This window comes from Sinocyclocheilus rhinocerous, unplaced genomic scaffold, assembly GCF_001515625.1.
Source record: "Sinocyclocheilus rhinocerous isolate Xijiao unplaced genomic scaffold, SAMN03320098_v1.1 scaffold2463, whole genome shotgun sequence".
In the NCBI taxonomy this organism is placed as follows: Eukaryota; Metazoa; Chordata; class Actinopteri; order Cypriniformes; family Cyprinidae; genus Sinocyclocheilus; species Sinocyclocheilus rhinocerous.
In genome coordinates this window covers 109,459-118,019 of record NW_015650729.1, presented here as the reverse complement: position 1 = coordinate 118,019, position 8,561 = coordinate 109,459, and the positions used below count along the sequence as shown (strand labels likewise).

At 34.7% G+C, this 8,561-nt stretch overlaps 1 pseudogene; it reads right to left on the bottom strand.

Annotated features, from left to right (window-relative positions):
- Positions 1-3,520: 3,520 nt before the first annotated feature.
- On the bottom strand, positions 3,521-6,852 carry LOC107712555 (extracellular calcium-sensing receptor-like; annotated as a pseudogene).
- Between the last annotated feature and the right edge of the window lie 1,709 nt (positions 6,853-8,561).

The window sequence follows — 8,561 nt, the reverse complement described above, 5'->3', positions numbered from 1 at the left end:
AGGACTGTTGGGAGAGGTGGAGGTGTAGCTGCTCTATTTAAAGATGTCTATCAATACAAGGAAGTGTCATTTGGTCAGTACTTGTCTTTTGAATATCTAGGGATTGTGTTGAAAGGTGCTCCACGCATCCTATTTATCATTATTTACAGGCATCCAAAATACTCTCCAGCCTTTATTGAGCAGTTTGCAGAACTGTTATCAATGATTTCGTCAGAGTTTGACTGTTTTGCTATTGCAGGGGATTTTAATATTCACATAGATAATGCAGAAAACAAAACTACAAAAGAAATTATAACTGTTTTAATCACTTTTGACCTGATTCAGCATGTGCATGGACCCACACACAATCGTGACACACTTTAGATGTACTCATCATTAAGGGTCTAAACATTTCATCCATTGTTATTAAGGATGTAGCACTATCTGATCACTTCTGTATTTTCTTTGATATATTAATCTCTGCTACCACTAGTGTAGATTCACACTAGTGTGCTATTTATGAAGGCTATATCTTTAACACCAATCATTTCTGCAGACTCTGTTGATTCTCCTTGATTCCTTTAACTCAAAAGTTAAGAATGTTATTGATGATATTGCTCCTGCAAAAGTCATTAAGAAGACTGGCAGACAAAAAGCACCCTGGAGAAAATCAACAGCAGTACAGAGTATGAAAAGACAATGCAGAAAAGCTGAGCGGATGTGGCGGAAGACGAAACTTGAAGTTTACTATAGCATCTATAAAGACAGCCTTCGTGCTTTCAATGTGGAACTAGGCAAAGCTAGACAGTCATTCTTCTCAAACCTTATAAACAGTAACTTAAACAACACTCACACTCTTTTTGCTACTGTTGAGAGACTGACAAACCCCCCAAGTCAGATTGCCAGTGAAATGCTCTCCGACAGCAAATGCAATGAGTTTGCTTCCTTTTTTTTCCTGAGAAAATCAGTAATATTTGAAAGGAAATTAGCACATCCTCAAGTATTGCAGAGGTCAGACAGATTCGACCGCAATTTCAAAAAGCAGTTACTATGTCTGTTATTGAAGCAAATGATAGCAACATTTTGGAAGAAATAGTACAGCACCTTAAATCATTTTTAAGCCTTGACACACTTCCCACATCTTTTTTTGCAGAAAAGCTGAGCGGATGTGGCGGAAGACGAAACTTGAAGTTTACTATAGCATCTATAAGCCTTCATGCTTTCAATGTGGAACTAGGCAAAGCTAGACAGTCATTCTTCTCAAACCTTATAAACAGTAACTTAAACAACACTCGCACTCTTTTTGCTACTGTTGAGAGACTAACGAACCCCCCAAGTCAGATTCCCAGTGAAATGCTCTCCGAAAGCAAATGCAATGAGTTTGCTTCCTTTTTTTTCCTGAGAAAATCAGTAATATTTGAAAGGAAATTAGCACATCCTCAAGTATTGCAGAGGTCAGACAGATTCGACCGCAATTTCAAAACCCTGGAGAAATTCAACAACAGTAAAGAGTATAGCATCTATAAAGACAGTCTTCATGCTTTCAGTGTGGAACTAGCCACAGCTAGACGGACCTTCTTCTCAAACCTTATAAAGAGCAACTTAAACATGACTCGTATACAAACAACAATAGCAAAATTTTGGAAGAAATAGTACAGCACCTTAAATCATCAACCTGCGACCTTGACACACTTCCCACATCTTTTTTCAAAAGTGTGTTAAACTGTTTAGAAGCAGATCTCTTAGAAGTGGTGAACGCCTCACTTCTCTCTGGGATTTTTCCAAACTCCCTGAAAACTGCCGTTGTTAAGCCCCTCCTGAAAAAGAGCAATCTTGATAACACCATATTGAGTAACTACAGACCAATATCAAATCTACCTTTTATAGGCAAGATTATTGAAAAGGTTGTTTTTAATCAGAATATAAACCTAACAGACCACTCAGATCATTAGGATCGAGTCAGTTAGAAATACCAAGGGTTCACACAAAACAAGGGGAATCTGCTTTTAGTTATTATGCCACCCGCAGTTGGAATCCAGATTCCAGGAGAGATCAGATGTGCTAAAACATTAGCCACATTTATATCCAGACTCAAAACTCATATGTTTAGCTGTGCATTTAGTGAATGAGCACTGTGCTATGTCCGAACTGATTGCACTGTATTTTATGTATAATCTCTATCTATTCTTAACTGTTTTAATTCATTTTAAATCAATTTTAGTTTATTTTAAAAGTTTTTATTATTATTTTTTATGATTATTTTAATTCATTTTATGTAAAGCACTTTGAATTACCATTGTGTATGAAATGTGCTATATAAATAAACATGCCTTGCCTAGTATATTTATGGGCATTGGACTTATAGCTGGTGTAACAACGTTTGTGTAAAGGGTGGTTAGTTCAATTTAGGTAAATGCTTGCTAAAGGCATAACACACGTTGTAATTTGGGTTCAAAACATGTTTGTATTGCCTCAACACTTATATTTGTATGCAACTGTATATCATTAAACAGAATATTCCTTGAATCATACATCAACAGGAGAAAACAAATAAATTTGTCAAGAAAACAATTGTTTATTTATCAAAACAATTTATATATAAAAAGACTGAACAGTGTTCCCTTATAGTAATCAAACTGACCCATGTACACTTCTGACTCTTTAACCAAATCAACCTCCTGACTACCAGGAAAAAAACAGTTTTGTGAATTTAGTATTTTGTCATGTCATTACATTGTTTAGAGCATAAGAAAAAATTTGAAAAATAAAATTTTTCAAAAATTATATTTTATTCATGTTATGCCATGTCATTTGTAGAAGACATCTGGACTTTAAAAAGTCCTGTTTTTTTAAGAAATAAAACCTGTTTCATAACAGAAGGTCATATTTTGATTTGAAACCCCTTAACATTTTCCTGAGATGTTGATTTATGACAAACAATTTGAAAATTAGTCAGATTTAAATGATAATTATTACAAAATATTTTCATATTTCCATAAGGGTGTTACACTTGATCACTAAATTAATGTCAGCCATTTTTAAAGACCAAGGAGAGGGAGTGGTCATGGTGAAACATCCAATCATTTAGTATCTCTGAAAAGCCCTGAATGTGCTCTGTACAGGACATCCAGACTTAAAACTGTGACATGTAACGTCTCAGAGAATTCACTAAAACATACAGAGGACAAAACTCCATAGATGGTAGTCAGGAGGTAACCTGTCCCTAATCTTAATCATATCACACCTCAATAGCAGCAAAAGTGTTGTGCATTAACAAAAACTTTTACTCACTGTATAACATGTATTAAAATCATTTGTAGATTTTCAATAAGTCCATGATCATATGAACTGAAAGTTTAATGACATATGTAAGTAATTTACAATAAATAATTTTCTGTTAATCATTAGGTAATGTTTAATAAGGTTATTAGTTAACCATGGCAAGCACATTACATCATGTTTCTAGCTGTTTGAATATATATTAACTAACAATATGTTAAGCATTATATAATGCATGTTAATGATTTATTAATGAAAGTTATTATAAAGTGTTATCAAGGACGAAATGATGCATTGGCATTATTTCATTGGACCAGTACAGCAACAGTTTTAAACCAAAGCTTGAGGCTAAAATGGCAAATATCTCTACAGCTACAGTAAATTTGCCAGGAGAACTGACATAAGCTGGAATAAATGTTATCCATACAGCGCAGAATATGAGCATACTGAATGTGATGAATTTGGCTTCATTAAAGTTATCAGGCAGCTTACGAGCCAGAAAAGACAGAATGAAGCACAAGATAGCCAGCAGGCCGATATAACCCAGCACAGCCCAGAAACCTATAATAGAACCCAGACTGCACTCAAGAATGATCTTTTCCTTATAATATTTCATATTTTTGTGAGGAAACGTGGGAGATATTATTAGCCAAAGCACGCATATAATTACCTGTATAAGTTTAAAGGTAAGAACACTGAGTTGTTGTTGTTTAGGCCCAAACCATTTCATGACATTACTTCCTGGAAGTGTAGCCTTGAAGGCCATTAACACCACTATTGTTTTTTCCCAGAACACAGGAGATACAGAGGACAAAAGTGATCCCAAATGCTGTGTGACGCAACATACAGGACCACTCAGTGGGTCGACCAATGAAAGTAAGTGAACAGAGGAAACACAGAGTCAGTGAGAAGAGCAGCAGGAAGCTTAGTTCTGAGTTGTTGGCTTTTACTATGGGGGTGTCCTTCTTGTTGTAAAATAGGATGGCCACCAGTGCAGTTATTCCCACTCCAAACAGTGAGAAAAAGGCTAGCACTGTACCCCTAAATTCAGTGAATGAGAGAAACTCTACAGTCTTTAACACACATTTATTTTTCTCAGCATTAGACCAGTATTCTCCTGGGCACTGCTTGCAGTTAACTGAATCTAGTAAGGAAGTTGTAAGCACAAGTTAAAGAAAAAGAGAAAATAATTTTATTTCTGAACAGTAAAAGAGCAACTAACCAGTTTTCTTCAGAACTTTAAGATGGGGTGAAGTTTACCTGTCTCATTACTGATTTATCCTTCTGCACATGGAATACAGTCATAACAGCAGACAGGTCTTCCTTTCTGTGCAGCCTTCCTAGTGCCTGGAGGACAGCTCTCACTGCACACAGACCTTGGGTTCTGCATGTAAGTAAGTAAATAAATAAATATATATATAAAATACATATATTAGTAATAGTGATCACAGAATTTTGTGACTTTTACTGTCACTTTGTTCAAATCTCAAACTCTTTTTTTGTTTGTTTTTTTGTGATGGAATCATTTTCTGTCCTAAATTAATTTGTTATTATTCTTGCCTTTTATAAAGGTCAGTACACATATTTACTCTTTCGTTTTTTATATGACCCTTAATATAAAATAACCCTATATCAGAAACAGGTTATTGGCATTTACCTTCAGCTGTCCTCCAGCCCAAAGTATCTTTTTAGTATCTAGCTGCAAGCGCTGGTGAGGGGGAAGTGAGGCATCATAGAATCCCACAGATTTAAACTGGAATGATCCATCAGATTCCTGTTGCCAGTTCACAACTTCATACTGGGCTACTGCACCACCACTGCTGTCAAACCACACATGATCACCCATCTTTGTGGTGAAATTTACTTTTTTCATAGCCTCAACCATCTAAGCATAAAAAAAGACATTTTTGATGTGGCATTTAACATACTATTAAATAAAAACATTTAACATACTATTAAATAAAAATAAAATATATTTTGCTCCCTTTCTATTTATCTGTTTTTTATCTTTTACCTGCCATGGTTGTATTGTCAGGCTTTTCTCACAACCTTTTTTTTCTTTGCACTTCATAAGACTGTGTAGTGCATGAGCTACAGCATAAACTGCTTTTTCCTGTGAGCATGGAATAGCTGTATCCCAGAATTATTTTAGAAGATAATCTGCAAACCCTCCCAGCGAATGAAAGCTATTTGGAGTGATGTAATTTGTTGTAGTTATCCATGACTCCACACCAATCATTTGAAAGCCTGCAATATTCTGAATACTTAACCGATCAATAAGTAAGCCCATCTCAACAAATTAAACAAATGCAACAATCACTTTTGATGTGCCTTTTTTAATTGTGTCTACTACTTTTTTGAGTTTTTCTGTCTCTGTTCGGTAGAATTTCACAGAGTACTCCACACATATCCCCTCCTCCTGGGCTATTTTTAGAAAAACGGCCATCCCATTGTTTCCATAGTCAGTGTCACTGTTCACAGCTCCTACCCAAGACCAGCCAAAGTGCTTGACTATATTTACAAGAGCACTACTCTGGTGGTAATCACTAGCAATAGTCCTGAAGAAAGAGGGGCAATCTTTCCTATTACTGAGACATTCACATGTGGCTGAGGGACTTATCTGAGGAAAAAAATTAAAGCACAAGTAACAAAGATACAGTCATCAGTATGGTAACTGTGAAACATTTGGAGTTTTTGCTCCTTACCACTGGAATTTTAAAAGGTCCTGTAGTTCTGGACAGAATCACTGTGGCAGAAGATTCCGTTTCTCCTATGATGGCAGGTAAAGGAGGTTGTCCATTGCTTCTGTCACCTGATCCAAAATCCGGACCATTCATCAGTCCCATAGTTGCACTCATGGTAGACAGTCTTGAACCACACATATCATAAATCTGATATCCAATAGAAACATTTGGAAGCAAAGTTTAATTTCTGTTAATCTCCTCAATAGTGAAGATCATGACTTGAGCCAGAAGAAAATTTCTCAGATTCACACTGTGAAAACAAACAACATATAAGGTACAATGCCATTTTGAAACATGATAGAATTCCAGATGTTCCAGATGGACATTTGCTGTTAAAAATGAGTTCATAGTTATGCTGCTTCTAGATATCTTAATAATATTAAATGATAATATTAAAAATAATAATTATTATTATTAAAATATAAAATATAACATTTTAAATTAATTTAAAATGTTATATTTTATATTTTAATAATAATAATTATTATTATTAAAATATAAAATATAACATTTTAAATTAATTTAAAATGTTATATTTTATATTTTAATAATAATAATTATTATTATTAAAATATAAAATATAACATTTTAAATTAATTTAAAAAATTTTTATAAAAATGTATAGAATTTTTGTGACAAACCTTGAGCATAAGAGAAGTTGAGGTTTTTGCGTAAACTCAAAAGAAGGTAATGTTTCCTTTCTGTGGATAGGAAAAATTCCTCCAATAGTTACATCTCCATTCTTGGAAAACAGCGGGTACTTAGGGTCTCCCATTGTTTGACAAGGAGTGTTTTCCACCTTTGCATGAAGTTGATGGAAAAGCAGGAGTGTGTATAGAAATAGAAGCATCCCAATGATTGAGCTCCAGAGTGAATACCAAATGCAAATGATCTGATACAGCATTTGTACTCTTATAGACACAACTGATATGGTTGAATGATTGAGAACATAGCCAATGATCTCACAGGACTGTAAATGAACCAGATCAAGCAGGCCTGTAATACATTTCGGGTAATTTGATAGTGTGTGTGTTTATTTTTTTTTTTCACACTGTCAGTAGGTAGGTAGGTATTTATGTATTTATTTATTTGTTTGTTTGTTAATTCATTCATTCATTCATTCATTCATTCATTCATTCAACTTGTCAAACCCTAGGATCATCCTAAATAACTGCAGAATTTATCATTCAGTTTATTTATTTATTTATTGTTCCTGGCATAAAACAACATTCCTAAAAACCTTAAATTTCCTTAGGTGACATGCCACTAAGCCTTAACCATCAGATTGTAACAATGATCAAAACAGAAGCAGCCTTGAAAATACAAAATCACAATATAATCAAAGCTTGTGTGTAGTGTGTTAGACAAGGGTTATATTTTGTGCTTTTGAAATAAACAATGTTAATAAATCAAGAATAAATAATACAATAGTGCATATTAGTGGACATATATCAGAAAAGGTGAAACATTTTGTTGCATTTTATTTAGTGAACAGCAATAATGTATTACTGCAATACTGTGGTCCTAGGAACACAATTCTAGGTCCCTAGTTTTTTTGTGACTGTGCCACCTTGCCAATTCTACTCCATTAGAGGAGACTTGATTCAAACTTTAAACAGGTGCTAAAACTAGATCCATGGAAATTATATCTTTCCACCTTATATTTAATATAAGAGCTGGCATGGCCATTTAAAACTTGAATGTGCAAGCCTTCCGCTGTCAGCTGCTACCAGTTATTTTAGTTGTGCAAAAGCCAACCCGTTCTCATCAATCTGAGTATAAATAACACGACTTTACACTTGTGTCCAATTGCGTGTAATGCGTACACCAAAGTCCAATTTTGCGTGCATATGATATGCCAATCCTTCCCATTAACTTCGGTGGAGAACAGATGCGTGCAAATACCAGGTGTCATCTTCAGCGGCAGTTCTGATGCGCGTACACCTTCAAACAGGTAAGTAAGGGCAACAATCTTTTTTTGTAATGAGATCACGGGGTTATTCTTTTAATTAATCATAACCATAGTTTTACTGTGGTATTTGTAGTTAAAGCACAATAACCACAACACTTACTATGCAGGTTTACCACAGTAACCATATTTTTACTGTGGTATTTGTAGTTAACTATTTCCCCGCCATTGACGAGTTATATCGTCTTTTAGAAGAAAACGCTTCCCCGCCAAAGACAAGTTTTTACAGCTTTTCGTGTTTTCACTGTTATACACTCGGGGGCGCTATTACACATCTTCTGAATGAGTACAAAACCTCCCGAACAAAAAAACACAGGTGAACAGGACGGAGAAACGAGCGATCTCTTATGTAAACAGATGCATATGAAAAATAATGCGATCATCAGCAATAGACAGCATATAAATGAAAACTGCATAATGTTACGGAGTAAAATGTTGATCCAGGAAGTGGTATATGTCTGTGCAAGCTTTGGAGGTGTTGATAGAAGCGATTTACTGGATTTATGCTTTGATAATCATACTGAATATTACCCAGATGTAGTTTTTGATAAAAATGTGATTCTCACCTTTTTGCTCAAAATTATGAATTT